This window comes from Lepidochelys kempii, chromosome 2 (genome assembly GCF_965140285.1).
Source record: "Lepidochelys kempii isolate rLepKem1 chromosome 2, rLepKem1.hap1, whole genome shotgun sequence".
Classification (NCBI taxonomy): domain Eukaryota; kingdom Metazoa; phylum Chordata; order Testudines; family Cheloniidae; genus Lepidochelys; species Lepidochelys kempii.
Genome location: NC_136381.1, coordinates 204,113,731 through 204,137,064, shown reverse-complemented (window position 1 = coordinate 204,137,064; position 23,334 = coordinate 204,113,731). Strand labels below are relative to the sequence as shown.

Below are 23,334 nucleotides of genomic sequence, written 5' to 3'. Positions count from 1 at the left end.
TTTTTTTGCAAAGATAGTATCACAGTATCAATCCTTAAGATAAATATTACCCAGGAACTCATGAAAAAATTAAAGCACTCTACAAGTTTAAAAAAAAAAAAAAGATTGAGATAGTAAAAGGAAAAGTGAAGAGGCCTTACAAAACAGCTGTAGCATATAAGAGACATTAGCATAAGTGACTGCAGGGAAAATCAGCAATAGGCTTCAAAGAAATCTGGCTGGGGTCACTGAAGAGAAAACAGCAGCAGATGCTAGGCTGCCTGGTCCAGGTCACTGCAGGGAGAACAACAGCTGGCTGTGTGAGAGTCTTGCCTGGGATATATAGCTGGTGATTGAACTCCTGAGCTCTTTTTGTAAGACATGCTTGATAATCTTAGTGTGGGGAAGTAGGCAAATAATCAAAACTGGAATTTTTTGGTGTGGAGCTGTCAGGACATAGACCAATTTAACTTTGTAAAGTGTAGTCTCAATACCACTCAGTATATTCACTCTTGCTTAAAGACAAACAAATAGACAGTGACTGCAAACTAGGAGTGGCTACATGGATTTACATTCTGGAATATCAGAAAACATGTTCTGAAATGCTCTGTCAAGATATCAATATTTTAACAACCTTAACAGTTTTAGAAGCAGTGCATTATACTGTTAGGGATTGTACCATCGTTATTCTAGTAACTGCTGTATATATTAAGAGTTTTCCATTTTTCCTCTATATGAGGGGTGAAAAGGGAAGACATTCCTTTATCAAATCACCTATGACCACACCCATTTTTCTCATCAAGGTCAATCCTCCCCTTCCATCCTCAGGGACCCACATTAAAGCCACCATAGTTTTAGCTGAGGAGAACTGGACAGGCTTCCCTTTTAGAAACCAACACACCAATGCAAAACTGATGGGGGGGGAATGAATGACAAGTCACTCCTATCTATCCATCTAGATATTTATACAACCCACCAGCACCAGGATATCTGAACACCTTACAAGAGAGCCATAGCTCCTCCTAGAAAGCGGAGCATTTTGCTTCTGTTCAACTCCTTGGCAGCCCTGGGAGGCAGAAGAGAGGATGTTATAAAGCCTGAAGTTCTGGCAGACCAGCCCATTTGTCTCATGAATTTCCCATTTTTTAAAATAAACTTATTTTGAAAACTTAAAAGTGGCTGAACATAACATCAAAGACAAGTTTCTCTAGTCCCTATCTCTGGCCTGTGACAAGCCATATGACCTCTGTCTCTCAGAGTTGGACAAGCAACCCAAATTATGCTTTTTTCTCTTCATCCCTACTGCTGTTGTTTACATTGTCTTTGGTTTTTAAATCCTTGTATTACTGGATTGACAATTCTGCAGATATTCTGTTTAGCAAAATAATGGGTACAAAATAACAGCTTCAAGACAAGCTATTGTCCCTGTTGTAGATTATTTTTTTTAAACAGATTATCTCTGGAGTTGAGAAATAAATTCAGCCTCCACATCTATTTAGGTGTTAGTCTTTCTACTGAAACTGAACAGGCTGTCAGCTCTGGTGGAGTTTCAGTAATATGAATGAATTAAGATGTCACTAAATAAGTGTGCATGAGTCACCAAGCTGCCATCACAAGGCAGAAACTTTCATTACTGACCAAAGCTGGATTCAAACAAGTTATCTAAAAATGAAGCTCTCCATCACTGTCCTATACATATAAGTCATGAAGTCCCCCAATCATATTGATGATTGTAACTCCTTTTCAAGAAGGCATGCAATTCTAAACTATCACTACCTTCATTCATCAGATTATTGAAAAGGATCCTTTAGAAGCAATGTACAACTTCACTTAACAGATTAGGTCCTTATTCAAAACTTCTGTATTCTAAAATAACTAACGTACAGTATATCCCCTCACAAGTGTTCTGAAACAGGAAGTAAAACCAAGGAACATTACCTATAATTCATTCACTCTGTGGACAAAATCCTAAGAGTAATACTTTACATTTATAGATTACTATTAATAAAGGCAAGATTTTTCTAAAAGTTGTCCAAATATGTGGGAGTTCTGTTGTTTGTTTGTTTCATTGACTTGAGGTCACTTATTTATTTCCTTCTAGCTATGGTGGATGTTTATAAAAAAGAAGTTTAACAACTGGCCTGGTCATTTGAGTTAATTAAATATCTCAATGGTGGAAACAAAGAAATAAAATGTTAAACAGTTGCTTTCGCTGTATAAAGTATTATATCTCTATAATTAGGGTCCTACCAAATTCACAGTCCATTTTGGTCAATTTCACAGTCACAGGATTTTAAAAATAGTAAATTTCATGATTTTAGCTATTTAAATCTGAAATTTCATGGTGCTGTAATTGTAGGGATCCTGACCCAAAAAGGAGATATGGGGGACTGCAAGGTTATTGTAGAGAGGATAGCAGTACTGCTACCCTTACTTCTGCGCTGCTGCAGGCAGCGGCACTGACTTCAGAGGCGGGTGGCCAGAGATCAGAGGCTGCTGGTCAGGAGACCAGCTCTGAAGGCAGAGATGCCGCCAGCAGCAGTAACGATGTCATAGTACGGTATTGCCATCCTTACTTCTGCACTGCTGCCCTGCAGAGCTTGGCCCTCAGTCAGCAGCCGCCACTCTCTGGCCGCCCAGCTCTGAAGCAAGCAGCACAGAAGTAAAGGTGCCAATACCATGGCACCATGGCAAGTTGTCCTGCTTCGAGCAGGGGGTTGGACTAGATGACCTTCTGGGGTCCCTTCCAACCCTGATATTCTATGATTCTATGGCACGGCACTGCCTTCAGAGCTGGGCACCCAGCCAACAGCCACTACTCTCTAGCCACTCAGCTCTGAAGGCAGCACAAAAGTAAAAGTGGGAATACCACGATCACCCTAAAATAACCTTGTGACCCACCGCAAGTCCCTTTTGGGTCAGGACCCCCAATTTGAGAAACTCTGATCTCCCCTGCGAAATTGGCATAATATAGGGTAAAAGCACACAAAAGACCATATTTCATGGGAAGAGACCAGATTTCATGGTCCGTGACGTGTTTTTCATGGCCGTGAATTTGGTAGGGCCCTATCTATAATCATTAATAGTAAGGAGATAACACTAAACAGCATGCTCCTATAATGTACACTTAAGCACCTCTGTGAAACAACGAGCATCAAACCTTATAACAACTCTGAACAATTTAAGTTTAGACGTTATGTTCTTTGGGGCAGGGAAAGTCTTCCTCTGCATTTAGAAAGTAAGGTACACATTTTTAGTACTAAAGCAATTTAAATAGGAAATAATGCTTCCTTAAAGCCACATATATTTCAAATAGCTAATCTGCTCTAAAACAGAATTACTGAATATTAGACACCTTTTCAGCACATCAGAAAAGCCAAAAAACAATATAACTAAAGTAGCCTAATCTTAAAATACCAACAAGTTTGCTCCTGCTGAGGTCTAAGTTGAAAGTATATTAGGAGACACTTTACCCACAAAGCTTACATCATTCCTCCACTTTGCCCATGCACATCAACTCCACTCTGGTATTGAAATCTCCATGATAAAGAATTACCTGTTTTGTTATCTGAATCAACAAATCACTTTAAACTCATACTATGGTTTGCATACAAAATTATGGTTTGCAATTTTCCTCAAATCTCATACATATGATTGGCATAAATATGAAATAATGGGGCAATCACACCTTTTGTTTAGTTTGCTTTGAAAGTGCGGATCAACTGAATATGGCCCATTTCTAAAACCCAAGATACATCTACCCCACAGACAACTATGAAATGGGAGGATGATAAAACCCTTTAATCTCCATGTTTTTGCTGATTACTTTCACAGCAACTAACAACGATGTTTCTAATGTTTGTTGATCCTCACAAAAGAGGGAGGAACATTAATCCAGCTACCACCATATGTCAAATGCATTAGCTGGCTAGAGTCTGGGATGAAGACAGCATTTTGAAAGCGGTGGGTGTTTGCTAAATATATGATTGCAAGGGAACACTCATCAACTTTCATATGATTAGTCAGGTCTTAAGCTAAGCACATGCCTAAGCGTTTGCAGGATGGAGCACATATTTAGAAGCAGGACGTTCCAGTAGATAGAGCACTAGCCTTGGGCTTGAGAGACCTGGGTTCAGTTTCCTGCTCTGCCCCAGACTTCCTGTGTGACCTTCAAGTCACTGAACCTCTCTATGCCTCAGTTCTCCACCTGTGAAATAGGTGTCTAATGCTTGTGAAGCACTCATATACTATGGTGATGGGGATCATACAAGTACCTTAGAAAGATAGACAGACAAGATTAGAGCCTGAGCTTCAAGGAGACAGGGGTGCCCAAGACGACATTGACACATTCACTGAGCTTCTTGCCCCTGATATTTGAGGGGCTCCTTCCTGTGGGCATTCAAAAGTACAATAGTGTTCTTGTGGAGGTTAGCCTAGCAAAAGCCTACAGAATTTATTTTTTTCCAAGAAAAATCATTCTGAGAAATACCACTACTATATTTAGTAGAAATTAAGGTTGCCTGATTAAATGCTTGAAGTCAGTAAATTATAAAGTTAAAGTTGCACATGCAGTCTTAAATTTGTCCCCTTGCAAGTATGTTTCACAATATTCTATTTTATTTACACAATTAGATATTTCTCAAATTCTGTAATATACATTTTTCTACAACTAGACATACCCATGCAGCATCAAAGTTCTGTATACTATTCTGTATATGTTAGACAAACAGTCCATTAAGCCATATACAGAAAGTAAAATACAATAGTAAATCAATTTTACACAACGTACACTATATTAAGAATAATGAAGTAATAATGGAAACTTTCAGGCATATACAGTACACCTAAGTGTGAAGTTAAGTCAGTTTTATAGTTAGCTGCTTCATCTCCCAGTTACACTTTGTGATATACTGGGGCTATGTCTGCACAACTTATGAATTCTGATTGATACTGTGAAGTTGTATTATGAAAAAATGCCTATATGTACGTGGATCAACTATTGCTGATAGATCCTGTAGCAAGTACACCCCAGACAGATACAAAGGAATATACTTAAGTTAATGATGGTGCTTAGACCTCTAAAATAAAGAAACACAGGAAAAGGTGATTTTCTCCAATCCATGAGGCAGATTCCGCTCACCATGTAACTGCATGAGGCAGGGGACACCTTTCCTGCCTGCCTTCCCGGACCCAGATGGTTCCCCCAGGACTCATAATGGAAGGGTGAGCTAGAAAGTTAGGGATACCGTGCTTTCAGATTTATTATTTAATGATCTATAGTCGCCTGTGGTTTACATGATTAAGTATAAAAAGGTATAAAGATGTAGACTGTGCAAAATGTATGCATGTCAACTGTTTCACAACTACTGCATGCCTCAGAGAGCTAAACTGTAATCCAAAAACTTTGCATCTTTGGGGTTAAGCTCTGGGACAGGGGTGGTATAAGTTACTGGGTTATTTCAGGGGTCAGCACAGGTCCTGGGGCCTAGGACAGCTGGGCTGGGGAGCCCCATTTCCAAGAGGGATAGCAGAGTCAGTGCCCAGGAAATGTGCCGGAGAGACCAAGGGAGGAACAATTGCTGCAGCTTGTTGAGGCTCCAAAAGCTTAGCACGGCCCAGGGAATCCAGAACAGAGAACTTGGATTCCCCACATAGCAGTCCTACTGGGTGACCAGGAGGGGGCGCTTTTTAGAGTTTCTGACACCTCTGGAAAGCTCTCTCAGTGACTGAAAATACACTGTATAGTATGTGGCTATGTAAAAGACCAATTCTACACTGCAAATATTTGCTATCATGACTGTCTCTGTCCAACCTAGCTATACTAGCAAAAACTCTTAGTGTCGACCCAGTTATTCCAGCAGAACTGCACTTTTGCTGGTATAGTTTATTTCGTTCAGGGGACTGGAATAAGCTGTGCTGGCAAAAGGGTAGTTTTACTGATATATTCTGCATCCACACTAGTAGTACTTTGCTGGTATGCACACCGCTAAAGCTATACCAGCAAATCACTCCTAGCAGAGACTTGGCCTGAATCATTAAAAACATACTTGAGAGAGAAAAGAGAAATCTATCGTATAAGTGTTCTGAGTTTGTGGTTCTCAAACTATGGTCTATGTACCACCAACTGCTGGTCTGCAGAGAGCTGGCTGGTCATCTCCATCTGCTGCTGGCTCCGCCTTACTTCCTAAAGCTAAACTGCATTAATAAACCAGGAGTACATTAAATACTTCCCTATGATCACTTTTAAATGCAAGCACAGTTGCTATAGTTTTCACAGGGGTGATATTTGGTTGCTAATTGAATAGGAGATGTTTACTTCTCGCGGAGGCACTGAGATACCATGGTGATGGATCTTCTAAAAACCTAGAGATAGAGGTGTTCCACACACTCATTGAAGGAAGGGGAGGCATTCTAAAACTATGTATTTATCATGTTGCCTACACTAGGAAAGAGTCTGAGAACGCTTGCTCCCTGTCAAAAATATAAGACAATGAAAATAGTATAATAATAAAATGCTACGTGTAGAATGCTATTGATAAAGCTGCATAATATTACATGATCATGTAATCACAGATTATTTTTATTCACCCAAGCAGATTATGCAACCTTAATTTTGTGATGTATTATTTGAGGGCTTAATAACTGTATAATATACATATATATTACACAAGTGTACACACAAATATATTCTTGTTGAGGAAAGTATTATACTTCAATAGTACAAGAAGATTTATCCCTAGTGTTGCTCACAAATGCTCATCACAGTCCCAGTACAGGTTGTTCAAAAGCTCAAGCCTGCTGCTAGCCCTATGCCCACGAGTTCCTATCATTATACTGCCTTCTCATGCCTACGCTATTTCCTCTTGACTTCACGTTTCCACAACTCTGTCTTCCCCTGGGACTCTGAGTTCAATTAAGAACAACTGTTTACTCCTCTTTGACCACAACACAGAGTGTGATCTTAGGTTTGGTACAGCAATTTCTCTGGAGGAAATATTTTTCCCCCCCGCAAGATAATTTTCTTTTCCTGGTCAATGCAGCAAAGATTTATTGTGGAATTTTCTTCTTTTTTTAAAAAAAAAAATTTCAATATTCTATGTGCCTCTGGGCATTTTAACTTAAAACAGTAGACACTCTGTGGTCTTCACCTTCTTTGAACCCAATATTTTTTCTTTAAGATGTTTGCAATTTTTCTTTAAAATGTCATGCTGCCATCACTGTCAGTTCTGACCAGTCTCACACTGCAGATTGAAAAAAATATGCTGTAGAGTCTCTTTTCTAGTAAGTGAGGTAAAACTATCAGTTTCATTAACCTTCATTTTACCTAATCCAATACATGTATTTTCACTGCCAATACTTTACTCTAAGATATTTATTATTATTTCTCTGGTAATTCTTTGAGCATACTCTTTTAAACAGATAGATAAATTGTAAAGACGGAATCACCAGTCTCCTCTCAAACCTATATTCTGGTATGTGTACACTGAAAAAAATATTTCAGCTCAGGTTAGCTAATTTGGGTTAAAATAGCAGTGAAGACATGACAACTGGGTTTTTAACTCACCTTAGCAGCTCAAGTTGAAACCTATAACCCTAGATTCTAACACAACTGAAAAGCAAAGCTGCCATGTCTTCACTACTATTCTCACCTGGGTTAGCTAACCCAACTTAAGAACACACCTCTTTTTGCACTGTAGACGTACCGTGTCATTAGGATGACACAGACAAGCCTCATGGGGGCAAGAGGAAACACTGCCTGAAACCAAGCACGTTGTGCTGTTTCATCCGTGAAACAGCAATAGGTTCAGTTTCAAAAGCAAACACTGTTGCCTGATGTCACATCTGCATGTTTTACACAACAGTGGTAAATCTTAAAATAAAAATCTTTAAGCTACCATTATCTAAGTAGTTCATCTAACATTGTGGAGAGAAAAAGCCATTGATATATACTGTGCACACGTTTTTAATCCATGAATATATAAAGAAAAGGAAAAAAACTTTGCAGACAACTGGCTGGTCATCTGCTGCTGGCTTCTCCTTATTTCCTAAAACTAAACTGCATTAATAAGACAGAAGTACATTAATACTTCCCTACTATCACTTTTAAATGCAAGCACAATTGCTGTAGTTTTCACAGGGGTGTTATTGGATTAAAATTACAGGAGAGTGTAGTTGTAGCCGTGTTGGTCCCAGAGTGACAAGATGGATGAGATCATCTCTTTTATTGGACAAACTCTGAGATTACCTCACCCACCTTGTCTCCTTAACTGAACGGGAGATATTTACTTCTCTTGGTGCCTCCATGGTACCATGGTGATGGAAGACATTATAAAATCCTAGATGGAGGTGTTCCACAGACTCCATAGGAACAGTAAAGGGGGGTGGAGGGGGAGGAGACAAAATAAGACAAATGCTAAATACTGAAATATTAATTAAACACAATAGGGAGACTATATGATTCAGAGGGATTTATTAAGAGGATGCAAATCCTTTCATCCATAGGTCAGGGGTTCAAATAGGATCCAATCTGACTTCTATGGAGTCATACTATTCAGATCAGTAGTACCCCTAAAGTCAGGCCATAAAACCTCTATTCCATGGATGGTCAGTAGCTTATGTGAAGTGAATTAGTAGTTTCAGTTCATTTCCTGATTAGCTTTTGTGATGTGGACACTTGTTTTTGTTATTTTTAGCATCTTGGTTGGCAATTTCAGCACAAAGCCAAGAACAGAATAGCCCTAAGAAATGAACTACCCTCTCACCCTTAGTGATAGGAACCCTTTAAGTTGAGGCTGAAAAACAGCGTGGAGTGGTTTGAATTTCCTGCTCCTAAATAGCAGACTTCAGTTACCAGGACAGCGAGTCTAGCACTTTACAAGATGATAAAATTCACCTACAAAACTGTTAAAAAAAAATTTTTTTTTAAATCAGCATTTTTCCACTTGAACTGCAAGAGGAAAGCCATTTTTATAGTCAGACCACGTTAATACAAACATCAGTTTGCACACATGGACACAAACAGTTCTCTTTCTGGAATATGAAATTATGCTTTTAACTAAATTTATATAAGTTAAAAATATATTAAAGCATAAATATTATTTATTGATACTGTATAATTTTATCCAGAATTTAACTTACTTTAGAATAGTGTAGTAGCACTTAAGTCAACATGCAAAAGTTCCAGGCTTAAGTTCTGAACTATGAACAAAATAATACACAAGCCACAAAAAACATTTCAGGGCAACTGAATCAGTGCTTTCCTTTTCTCTTTAAAAATATGGTAGTGTAGGGACCAAATTCATGTTGTGTGCTATCCAGGAAAAGGATTAGGTGTGAAAGAAATCTCTTGTTTAATGTGACCTTTGGCTGTACTTTCACTTGTCATAATTACAAAGTAGCTACTCTCGGTGCCAACACATACGCTTCATTATATTATCCCTATAACTATAGTAATGCATATTTCAGGAAATGTTTCATACTATGCAAAACTGGAGACAGAATACACTGACAGCACTTTACCTGCTGTTATCTGTAACAATGCATAATAGGCCTTATTGAACAAGAAGATTTCACGTATGCAGGAAAATAAGAGTAACTGTACAAAATTTCATAAAACATGCCACGTAATTTTAATATACATTCAGGAACTTCCATGGAGTTTTCAGCTTTCACCAAAATATTTAAATAAAGAGAAAACTCAAAAATTTCAAAATAAAATTCTTCCCCAAATAGTGAAAATATTTGGGGTTTTATGCTAGTATTAAAAGTTGCAATATACCTGACCTCTCTAAACATGTGAAAAAAATATTCCTGGAAGGTAAAAGAAGCCAAGAGATATGCCACTTCTGCATGTTTTACACACAGTGGTAACTCTTAGAATAAAATCTTTAGCTATCATTTAAAGCTGTTCATGTAATATTGTGGAGAGAAAAAGCCATTGATACATACTGTACACACGTTTTTATCCATGTATATAAATCAAAGGAAACAGCTTCCTTTAAGGCAAGCATATGAAGATACTAAAGCAAGATACCAATTAAATATTCATACATTCAATATTTCAAAATAAGGAATTTGGATATACACATGCATAATTTAAATTCTATAGTGAAACCTGTCTACAGAGGCCATTTCTACTGTATTTCAACAGCATCCTAACTTGAAATGTACAATGCAGCCTTTCCATGCTGTGTTAAAACTTTAAAGTATATAGTAATTCATTTCAAGCACTAAACACAGAATAAAGGCCATGTTATGCACACGGCACTTTTCTACGGGAAGTACTGCTTTGCCTTGTTCATTAAACTCCCTTCAGTGCTATGCAATAAGGCCCTAATCACTACACTTTCCGATAAGGTAGGAAGGTAAAGTATGCGTTCCCACAGGGTATCAGGTAGAGTCAGATTAGAGAAGCAATTTACTTATTTGATCCAGAAGTTAAATAGATAACTTTAGATACAAGGTTGATAGCTTCTCAAATCACAGCAGCCGTAAGTTAATGAGACATATTCAGAACTCAGATATTTGTACACAACTCCCGGAAGCTGATGTTCATATATGAAGCAAGAATTTAGCCCTTAATTTTGGTTTTACACATTATGTCAACCCTTTGTTGAGTAAAAACCCAGATTTAAGAGAACTGCCTACAGAAAGCACCACCAAAAGGTGGTCACGATATTCGGTACACTAAGAATGGTTCTTTGTGAATTATATAAAATAGTGGCTAACAGTTATTTACCTATGGGAATACACAAATGCTAAATTTGGGGAATTTATAAATTCCCCATTCATATAAAAAAATCTGCAGCCAAGAATTTTAAACACATCTTACATACTAGTCCACTTCCTCCTCCTAGTTATGTGTAAATATTAATCTTATATATACATCCGTACATATCATATGTTTAAAATGGTCTCAGTAGGACTGATTCTCCCCTTGAGAAGAGTTCTTGTGATTTTAATCCCGTTATTTTCTTAACGGAAGTTGTTAAATAAGTTATTTTTGCTATCAAGAGGCTTCATCAAAAAAGCACCAATTTCTTTTTTTGACTAAAAATGCCGGGATCAATTTCAACAACTCTAAGAATGATAATTAATAGCTGTATAAGAAACAACCCTATTTTTACACATTTTTAATCTTTGCTCCTGAAGGTCATTCATTTCATGTTTATATTTCTAGGAATAAGCAGAGTAAAAACTCATACAGGTAAACAGTAGTGTTAAGAAAAATAGAACTATACACCATTTGTCTCTATATGGTAAATTACTTCATATGAAAAACATCTATGGATCTTGCAATGACTATACTTTTCCCTTGGAGCTAATACTTTAATTTTCAAGAACCAAGTAAGAAAAAAAATCAAAACTAGTCAGTAACAATGCAGCGTCGAAAAGCAATAAACTCAAAATTAAGTTATAAATAATTTAAAGCATGTCATGAAGATGTATTAATAATTCATCAGATAAATAATTTACTAAATAATCAAATAAATAAATAATGAAATACATAAATAAATCAGCAAATAAATAATTCTGCAAAATAACCTAAACAAGAAGTCACTAAAACAAATGACAAACCTGCAAAACTACAATAATTTTCTAAATTCTGATAGTTTTAAATAAACAAATGTATATAAACTAGATCAATCTTTGTTGGATAGAGAAATATTTTTCACTGCTATTGGTAAATTCCTGATTACACTGTATAAGGATACAATTCAGATTTTACAAGAAGGCAGTTTTTTCCTTATAAATTATTAACACGATTCCTACAATTCCTGCTCTGTATTTTACATGCAATCCTTTTATGTAGCTCATTTTTCCCAAATATAAATGGACAGCCTCTTTATAACACTCTTAATTCTTAATTTTCTTTTCAGTGCAGTACTTACAATAGTACTATAGCCTTCTTGGTGGTTCTCTCACTATCTTCTCCAAACCTTTAGAAGTTGTGCTGCAGGGGGAAAATAAGTAGAATAACCTTAATTATTACAGATGGTATCTCATTCATTAGCGGATGACAACATTTTATTTGAAAGCACAAGTAAAGCTGTTTTATAATTCTAAAAAGCAACTTAATGTGAAACCACCATTGCTGTTTGCAGACTACCTAAAGTTTTTAGAAGTCTTTGGTGGAATGAGTTCAAGCAAACTGAGGCCTGTTTCTTGTATTTAAACTGACAAGCAATCTGTGCAAACTGGCACTAATTCAGATGTGAAGACAAAACGTGAGAAGGACAAATGCTTGGCTGACATCTAATGCTCTGGATTTTGGAAGCACATAACCCTTCAAAGAATACAAGACCACTTAATTTCCACTATCTAAGTTCCCTCACAGTGTAATTAGAACACTGCACTCCAAATCCAACAGTGATACCAAGAAGGGTCAAGAAACTACTGCCCTCATAAATCAGCCTTTATTCTGCATTTATTTTAATACACTATATTGACACACACTGTAGTTTGCTTCAAAAAGTGGTATTGTGTAAATAGTCTTTTAAAGGAACATGCCAGAAACGTTATGCATACATTGATTTTACCTGTACTCTCCAAACTCAGACTTCGTAACACACCTTATAAGCAATGTCACCTACAAGTATTTTTGGACTCTGTACAAGTCTGTGAAATTGTAGATGTTATGTACAAAAATTACAGTATGTCACTGAACAAATTTCACATACTCGTGAATTTTGCTATTCAAGCCAAAGGAAACAGGTAAGCAGAACTATTTTCCTCTACAGATAAGATTTTAAACTGCATTGGTTTGTGTGTATTTCTGCATTCAAACTACAAAGGAAAATTCATTCCTAAAAGAACTTACAGACACGTTATATTTAACAAGTCTCAAATTCTCTTTAGAGATTATAATAAGGAAACACTTGCTTAATCATAAATTTTATATTTATCTTGGCTAAACATCCTCCTTTGGATAGACTGCCATGTTTTGTCAAGAAAAATCAACACAGTGGAAACAGAGTACTTGTTCTGTTATGTGGTCATTCAAAAGAGTTTGTAGAAGTAATGTAAATGTGCACCAGCGCTGCTGATAATTTCACGCTCTCATACTCTCATTTCAATTTGCTTTAAAAAGGACTATTCCTCCTGGCTAAATATAGTCATCCTGCAAAAGCACACCTCTCCTCTGAGCTAACATTACAAACCCTAAAACATAGCAGTGCAGAGGCTTCTATTTTAAGGTATCTGAAATGCACCTGTCTCAGGATATAATCTTCTAAATTGGGGATAAATGAGATGTACCTAAAGAAGATATTTTTCTCCTGGTACTGATGCATTATGTGAATAAGAAATAAACTTTCTTTCTTTAGTAATGTTCCTCTCCTTCAAACTACACAGCATGAATTCTTCATAGATGAAAGGATTTAGAGTTTCCTGGGATACACAACAGACCAGGCTTGATCCTGAGCCTCTAAAATCAGAGTTTCTACACTGTACCATTAAGCTACAGGACGTCATTTACTATTTGTAAGTTTGTGTCGCAATGTGATATTCACTAATGAATTACAGTAGAGTTAAGAACATAATTATACCCACCAATATGTTTTATAAAAGTATGCATCAAGGTAAGTGGCTAGGTTTTTGGTAACTGTGCTTTGTTCTTAATTACTTTAAAGCTTAATTTGAACCATAAGGGGCCCCAGGATTGACCTACTTATGTTTCTTCCTGTTTTTGCAAGGTAGAGGCTCACTTCCCCTGCTCAGAAACATTGGGGGAACCTAGGCTAGCAGAGATTGCAGCTGTTTTAAAGACCAGCAGCTCTAAGAGAGCCTGGGAAGGATCGAGGGGGATAAGAGATTCTGTCATCTTCAAAAGGATTCGGGACAGCATCAGGAAAACCTAGGGAGAAACATCCTACACTCCACTCCCATACACACAGCATATGGTAGAAAGACTGTAGGGAGGATTGGCAAGGAGCACCCCTACCCGCCCATAGGATAGCCAGTTTGGGAGGCAGGTTGAGAAGCACCTATGTGCACACCCCACAAAATCTGGGGAGCACCTGGGAGGGAGAGAAACACCACTTTCTCTTACCAAAAGTGATGCGAGTTGGCAGGTCGGTAGGAGGCGATGGGACAAGGGAAGCAATGCAGAAATAGCCAGTCCAAAGGCCCATCTAGCTAGTATCTTGTCTTCTCATAGCGGCTGGCACCAGATGCTTCAGAGGAAGTGAACACAATAGGGCAATTTATAGATACATTCCCTTTCATCCACTCCCAGCTTCTGGCAGTCAGAGGCTTAGGGATACCCATGGTATGGGGCTACGTCCCTGATCATCTTGGCTAATAGCCATTGATGAAACTATCCTCCATAAACTTATCTCATTCATTTTTTAACTCCTTATACTTTGGTCTTCACAACATCCCCTGGCAACGAGTTCCACAGATGACGCTGCGTTATGTGAAAAAGTACTTCCTTATATTTGTTTTAAACCTGCTGCCTATTCATTTTGTTGGGAGACCCCAGTTCAAATATTATGTATGGGGGTAAATAACACTTGCTTATTCACTTTCTCCATACCATTCGTGATTTTATAGACCTCTATAATATCCCCCCCAAGCCATCACTTTTCCAAGCTGAACAGTCCCTGTCTTTTTAAACTCTCCCCCTATGGAAACAGTTCCACATCCCTAATCATTTTTGTTGCCCTTCTCTGTACTTTTTCATATTCTAATATATCTTTTTTGAGATGGGGTGACTAGAACTGCACACAGTATTCAAGGTGTGGGTGTACAATGGATTTATATAGTGGTATTATATTTTCTGTCTTCTTATCTGCCCCTTTCCTAATTGGTTCCTAACATTCTATTAGTTTCTTGAATGCTACTGCACATTGAGCAGATGCTTTCAGAGAACTATCCACAAAGATACTAAGATCTCTTTCTTGAGTGGTACCACATAATTTAGACCCCCATCATTTTGTATGTATAGTTGGGATTATGTTTTCCAATATACATTAATTTGCATTTATCAATATTTAATATGATTTGCCATTTTCTTGCCCAACCATCCAGTTTTCTGAGATCCCTTTGACATGTACAGGGCTCTGTATCTCGAGTAGAATCATAGAATATCAGGGTTGGAAGGGACCCCAGAAGGTCATCTAGTCCAACCCCCTGCTCGAAGCAGGACCAATTCCCAGTTAAATCATCCCAGCCAGGGCTTTGTCAAGCCTGACCTTAGTCAAGCCTGACCTTAAAAACCTCTAAGGAAGGAGATTCTACCACCTCCCTAGGTAATGCATTCCAGTGTTTCACCACCCTCTTAGTGAAAAAGTTTTTCCGAATATCCAATCTAAACCTCCCCCACTGCAACTTGAGACCATTACTCCTCGTTCTGTCATCTGCTACCATTGAGAACAGTCTAGAGCCATCCTCTTTGGAACCCCCTTTCAGGTAGTTGAAAGCAGCTATCAAATCCCCCCTCATTCTTCTCTTCTGCAGACTAAACAATCCCAGCTCCCTCAGCCTCTCCTCATAACTCATGTGTTCCAGTCCCCTAATCATTTTTGTTGCCCTTCGCTGGACTCTCTCCAATTTATCCACATCCTTCTTGTAGTGTGGGGCCCAAAACTGGACACAGTACTCCAGATGAGGCCTCACCAATGTCGAATAGAGGGGAACGATCACGTCCCTCGATCTGCTCGCTATGCCCCTACTTATACATCCCAAAATGCCATTGGCCTTCTTGGCAACAAGGGCACACTGCTGACTCATATCCAGCTTCTCGTCTACTGTCACCCCTAGGTCCTTTTCCGCAGAACTGCTGCCTAGCCATTCGGTCCCTAGTCTGTAGCTGTGCATTGGGTTCTTCCGTCCTAAGCGCAGGACCCTGCACTTATCCTTATTGAACCTCATCAGATTTCTTTTGGCCCAATCCTCCAATTTGTCTAGGTCCTTCTGTATCCTATCCCTCCCCTCCAGCGTATCTACCACTCCTCCCAGTTTAGTATCATCCGCAAATTTGCTGAGAGTGCAATCCACACCATCCTCCAGATCATTTATGAAGATATTGAACAAAACCGGCCTCAGGACCGACCCTTGGGGTACTCCACTTGATACCGGCTGCCAACTAGACATGGAGCCATTGATCACTACCCATTGAGCCCGACAATCTAGCCAGCTTTCTACCCACCTTATAGTGCATTCATCCAGCCCATACTTCCTTAACTTGCTGACAAGAATACTGTGGGACTGTACTGTACTGTTCAGTACAGATAGCATGTTCAGAGATTTTAACAGCAAGTCTAATGAGTTCCACTGAGGACGTACAAATTATGATTTTCAAAGGTTTATATCCTTAGTCAAGACTCAATGGATTTTCACGGAGATTACAAAGCACTCGTCTCTGAATCCATCACCACACGCCTCTGCCTAATTTCAAGTTCCTGCTTCAAGTCATAAAGCTGCTACAGCTCGTCAAAGAAATAGTTGGAAATTTTTTAACACTGGCAAAACTACTAATTTTTTCCTAATATTATTCTCTGAAATGGCTGAACGATTTCTGTTGAAAAAACTTTCCAAACAAATTCAGCATGAGGCAGAGAGCAACCATAAAATTTCACCCTGAATGGTTACTGTTTGGCAAAGTTATAAGCGACTGAACACAAGAGTTTATAATGCACAGTTGAGGTTGCCTAAAACTTTCCATGGAGATAACATCTACATCTATAATAGCACCATCAATTGCTTTGGATGAAGATGCTATGTTTCCTCAGTTTGCAGGCACTAACCAGAGTCCCAAAAGTGCTTCTTTCACTTGATACCTCTGATGGAGTAAACAGTGTCCCAGAGGAGAGACGTGGGAATTAAGAAAAGTATATAATTTTAAAGTTAGGACCAAGAGGGGGAAGCTTCCTAAATGAAAAAAACAAAAATATGTGACCTTGGGGGAAGAGATATACACATACATATCAATCTGACCAAACTGTATGCAAAGAAAGCTTCTGATCATTTAATATTCACACAGGTTCCAAGATTTCAGTTTCTATGAGGTTATGTGAAATATTTTGTATCTAAATATCAAAGTAATTTTGACTTCAGTGGGTCATTCTCTTTAGGAACTTTAATACTGTGTATTACATTGAAGACTTTAACGGGAATGGTCTGTTTTTCAATTGTTTTCTCTAATTACCACACTTTTAATATATTAATGAATTTTTTTCTGTTTTGTTCAAGATCCTCCTCTTTATATTTCATCTTCATACTTCAAAGACTATAGTGTTTACTGTATTATAATTTAGTACTGTATATGACTAGAATGCATACATATATCTCCATTATTCTTCTTAGTGATTTTGATTTTTCAAATTTTAAAATAGCAGGGGAAGTGTTATTACTGAAGCTTAACTAAAGGTTTTAAAAATAATCCAGCATATCAAATAGTTATAGAATTACTTTCAGTATGTTCTAGGAAAAGACTTCTTGGACGTTTGGAGACGAAAGGCTGGTCTATGGCGAAAATTTACATCAGCGTAGTGATGTCTCTCAGGAATGTAAAAAATCTACACCAAGAGATGTAGCTACACAGACCTAACCCTTGATGTATGTACACAGTGCTAGGTCGATGGAAAATTTCTTCTGTTGAGCTAGCTACCACCTCTTGGGGAGATGGATTAACTACAGTGACAGGAAAACCAGTCCTGCCTTTGTAGTGAGTGTTGACATTTAAAAAGCTACAGTGGCATAGCAGCAACACTGCCACTATAGCATTTTAAGTATATATATATATAGTGGTATTTTATTTATATAGAGAGAGTTTTCAGCCACCATCTTTTTATGACTCATCATTTTAGGCCACTCGTAGCTAAGTGCCTCTTTTGGAACGCCAAATTTTTCCATGACACATATGGTGGATATTTTACCTTGACATGTATGTTTTATATATAAAATAAATCCTAAAGTATTAAGATGGGATACAATTTATATAATCCTCTCCACACTGTCTCCTAAAAAATAGTAATGCAGAATGTTTTACCTTATTAGATGATATATGATTGAATCAACTGCTATTAATACAACATGCAGTTCACTGGGCTGTAGATATCTAGCAGCCAGGTTTCCTAATAGGTGATTCCTAGGGGAAAAAAAAAAGACTAACTGATCACTAGCAAAGGTTTATCTCATATTCCCACATGTACAGCATGCCACATTAACTATATGCAAATTAACCTTTCTCCTCTAGTTTTTTAAATCTGACAACTCACATGACCTGAAGCCATGGTTAACAATTACAATTATTTGACTTTCATATTTATATAATCAGTTATCTTATATGCATGTTAATCAATTTCAACTGATACTCTTGTATTTTTATGATCAACATTAAGCCTATATTTTACTAATCCCTTTATTTTTTTAAACAATATCCCTTACACTATTCTATCCATTTCCACTATGCACCCTTTTCTAGTATCTGCCTACAAGATGGTCATCATTACAGCTGGTCATATTAAATTGTCTGAAATATGACCGGGCAAATATTTTTATTACAAACTGTATCCTACAATAAGATCCTCATTTTGATGGTAAAGTCTATTTTACTATCAGAGATATTTCTCTTTACACAGTTTACACAGATAAAATTACTATGTTATTTAAACATTTGATTATTCATTAAAACAGAAGTGATGAAAAACATTAATGCTGATTAAGTAAATAGAGAATAAGCAAAGGATGATTTTGTGGTTATTTGCTGGTCAGATTTTAATATTTAAGGTTCCTTTCACTGTTGAAATATGATAACCAAGAGAACATTCCTCTGAAAGAATCTAAATTATGAGCCTCAGATATGATTCTAATCAGCTCCCAAAATCCCATCCAGGAGAGCATATGGCTCTATTATTAGGATGCTTATTTCTAAAGGAAAACACTTTCTAGGAGAAAGGTGGTTTAAGACCAAAGCATTCCAACTGTCACCTCCACAAAGAGGTAATTTTGAGATAGCGTTTTATTTTAATGACCAAAGTAAGATGCTTTCTAATTACCTGTGTATTTATAATTTGCCCATCATTGTAGCACCAAATGCAATGTTAAGAATTGCACAGAACTTCCCCATGAATTATCCAATCATCCACTATTCTTTGATTACACCATTTTACTTAGTGTATGTTTTAAAATCATCATCATCCCCAAGATGTGATGCCAGGTTCTTCTTCCAGACAGAAGTCATCCACAAAAAAAAAAAAAAAAAAAGTAGGTCTCATCTTGTTCTCAAAAAGATCAGGCTTGGTCTCATTCCACAGGCAAGGGTTCTCCTCATTTAGGCCTTATCAACAGTTCACAGGAAGCTATGCTTTGCCAGTTGCAAAGCAAGAATTGTCCATTTCCCCAATTAATGAAATTGCTGGCACTGATGAGAATATTTCATAATCTATGGAAAATGTTGGTGGACTTATGGGTCCTTTGTTCATCTTTTAGCACATCAAAGAGTAACATCAGCATCTGCTTTCATTTACAGAAGAGATGAAAGATGTTTTACAATTATAGCTAATGACAAAGAGAAGGATGGAATGAGCCCATAAGGTGTAGGATGTGTGTATGGTCATCAGATACATTAAGTTGCACAAGGCACATATAGGTTCATAGCTAATCGAAGGTAAGTTTGCACAAAGTAAGTAGAATGTCTGCAGTTCTTCAAATTTCATTAATACAAAATAACCTATATCAAAGTCTGATTATAAAATAGTTTCCATTTTAATCAGAAGGTAAGCATCAAGTTAAGGGTTTAAGGAATAATCTATAAAAACCTCAAGTATAATAAATGATCAGAACTAGAAAGTAGTAATTTCTGCAGAAAACAACAGGTAAGGTAGCCGACGCACTGACATGGCTATCTAATATATTCTTATAAAAAGCAACAGTTTTCATTCCTGAAGATGCCTCATGTTTTAAAAAAAAAAAAATGGAGAAAAGGGTGATTTTAGAAATTATAGACATATTTAATCACACTTTAGCTCTGGGAGAAAATGGATTGGAAATGTAATGAACACGTCGATAAATATAAACTGATTGTGTCAAACCAGCCCTGCTTCTGTAAAGGTAAATTACTTGAACTTCTTAGTATTAATTGAAAGTGGTAATAAGCTAAAGCTGCAGTTCTCAAACTGTGGGTCGGGACCCCATTTTAATGGGGTCGCCAGGGCTGTCTTAGACTTGCTGGGGTCCGGGGCCAAAGCCGAAGCCCGAGCCACACCACCCAGGGCCAAAACCCAAGTCCCGCCGTCCTGGGTGGCAGGGCTCAGGTTATAGGCCCCCTGCCTGGGGCAGTGGGGCTCAGGCTTTGGCCCCACCATCCACAGCATAGGGGCTTAGGAGGACTCAGGCTTCAGTCCCCCCTACTGGGGTCATGTAGTAATTTTTGTTGTCAGAAAGGGGTTGTGGTGCAATGAAGTTTGAGAAACCTTGAGCTAATGGATAAGGAGAAGATTGAAGACAATGTACTTGGATTATCAAAATTTTGCCATGTCCTTGAGCTGAGATTAAAGAAAATAACCACAGAGCAAGTGTCAAAACCCTGTCACTTACTAAATTTAGGTATGCAATAAAAACTGTGTGTGTGTACGTATACTAACCAACTACTCATCAGAAGGAAAATCGGGGATTAGAAATGACTTTAGACGAGAGATATCCAGTGTATTTATTATGGATTTGATGAAAGCAAGTTGTTGAAATTTGCTAATGACAATTTATAAGCTAAAGAACCAAGAATGTGAGGAATTCCAGACCCAACTAAATAAAAAAAAACAGAGGGATTGAGTTGAAGGAAAACAGATCAGATTTAATTTGGGAAATCTACAAAATAATGCAGGTAGCAAAAATTTATGACAGTAGGTTTTTAACTTGCATTATCTTCTCACAGAAGAAACACCCAAGAATCATTATAGAAGCATACAAACGTAGGACTGGAATGGACCTCAAAAGGTCATCTACTCCATCTCCCTGGGCTAAAACAGGATTACAAATATCTACCATCTCTGGTAGGTGTTTGCCTAACCTCTTCTTAACAACCTCCAGCAATGGGGATTGCACAACCTCCCTAGATAGCCTATTCCAGTGCTTAACTATCTTTATAGTTACAAAGTTTCCAATCCACATCTCCCTTTTATGGCAAACTAAACCATTACTTCTTGTCCTACCTTAAGTGGCCATGGAGAACAATTAATCACCATCCTCTTTTAAATCGCTTACATATTTGAAGATTTGTCCACCCTTAGCAATCTTTTCTCTAGACTTTTTCCATAGATCATTTTTTCCTAAACCTTGTATTTTTGTTGCTCTCCTCCTCAATCTCTCTAATTTGTTCAAATCTTTCTCAAAGTACGGTGCCCATAATACTCCAACTGCCAACAAGTAGAGTAGAACGCTTACCATTTGCGTCCTATTAACACATCCCAGAATGACATTGCCTTTTTCGCACCAATACCACACTGTTGGCTCATATTCACTTTGTGATCCATTATAACCCGTGATCCTTCTTTTCAGTACTGCTACCTAACCACTTATGCTCCATTTTGTATCTGTGTGTTTGATTTTCCCTAAGTGCATTACTTTGCATTTGTCTTTACAGATTATGAATAGTTTAATAGTAGTAAGGCATCATCCAGAGCACTATGGTCAATTTTGGTCACTGATGCTCAAGGAAAAAAAAATAAAGCAGAGAACAAACAACAACAGTAAAATAGAAAAATAGTTTAAAGTCTGGAAGCGGATACAAGTTTAGTCTCAAAATGATTTTAAAATTACATTTTTCATACATCTCAGTTAAAACTGCACTGGTACAGGGAACTGTCAGATACTCTTTCTCACAGTTTTGCCATATGAAGGGAACAAATATGGAAACATAATAAATTTAACAATCAAAAATAAAGACCACATACTTGTAGAATTGACTGTTCCAGGTAAATTGTTTACTATTATTTCAAAAACATTAATTTTAATAGTTTTATTAGCATTTTATATATCTACTATATCAATATATATTTTTCACTAGCACAAGGAAGCAAAATCTTGTGTTTTGAGATAGGCTCTGTGAGAGACAGAAATGAATTTCCTTTCCCTTTCTTCTATGCACAAACTGGAACAACCTGGAGGTGGGTGTTGTGTGTCTGTGGTGCATAGGCCAACTACATTCAGTTGTGAATAATAGCTTGGTGGTTTGAGCCCTCCAAAGGATGTGGCAGTTTCTCAGATACTACAATAAAGAGTACAGTATCAGAACCTAACTAGAACATGATTGTAGTAGCTGGAAATTATGGGAGGTGGTCAAAAGTTAATAATCTTCAAAAGTAACTATAGGGAAAAAGTCAGGCTTCGTGGGAATTACGAATAATAGCTGATTAGAGTCCTAATGTATGAGTGAAAGTTAAGAAAATTGTTGCTGGGGGAGAAGGAAAAAAGTTAGTCCCTCTAAAACAGGAGTGGGCAAACTTTTTGGCCCAAGGGCCACATCTGGATTTGGAAATTGTATGGCTGGCCATGAATGCTCACGAAATTGGGGGCTGGGGTGCGGGAGGGGGTGAGGGCTCTGCCTGGGAGAGCAGGCTCTGGGGTGGGGCCAGAAATTAGGAGTTCAGAGTCCAGGAAGGGGCTCCAGGCTGGGGCAGGGGTGCAGGCGGGGGTGGGAGAGTGAGGGGGGGCTGAGGATGCAGGCTCTGGGATAGGGCTGGGGGTACAGGAAAGTGCTCTGGGGTGGGACCAAGGAGTTTAGAGGGTGTGAGGGGAATCAGGGCTGCCCTGTCCGCAGGACCAGCCCACGGCCAATGGGAGCTATGGGGGTGGTGCTTGGGGTGGGGGCAGCATGCCGACCCTCTTGGCTGCCCCTACGCGTAGGAGCTGGAGGGCGGACATGCCACTGCTTCCAGGATCCACGGCACATGTGGATTGAGGCAAACCCCCAACCCCACTCCCGAGCAGGAGCTTGAGGGAAGGATTAAAATGTCTGAAGGGCCGGATGCGGCCTCCAGCCCGTAGTTTTAGAGCTGGGGTGGGCAAAATTATGTAAAGCTGAAACCATTATTAAACAAGGATACATTCAGACTGCTTTAACACCTCTAAAAACAGCAACATTTTTCACTTCATGTCTAAATCTTATCCACCATTATAAAATACGCCAAGTGTCCCCCACATTTATTAACATTAAATATGAAAATATAGCAACAGTTTAACTGTATGAAATTCTGTTCCTCTATGGAACAGGAGAAAGTTCATAGTTTTCCAGAACAATGCACAACCCTATGACACCAGAATGGTGAATGTAAACCTGTAAATACCAGAAAACTGCTACCATTTTAGGAATGCGCGTAGGGCAGAGGAGGGACATATTGCAAATGTGAAGTGAAA

General features: G+C 38.1%; 1 long non-coding RNA gene across 1 annotated transcript in view; it reads right to left on the bottom strand.

The window, feature by feature from the left end:
- Positions 1 to 23,334, bottom strand: part of LOC140907476 (uncharacterized) — a 100,876-nt gene that overhangs the window by 51,336 nt on the left and 26,206 nt on the right. The window contains exon 2 of the long non-coding RNA XR_012157505.2: positions 11,871 to 11,932. This is a non-coding gene — a long non-coding RNA (uncharacterized LOC140907476). The remainder of the gene's footprint in view (positions 1 to 11,870; positions 11,933 to 23,334) is intronic.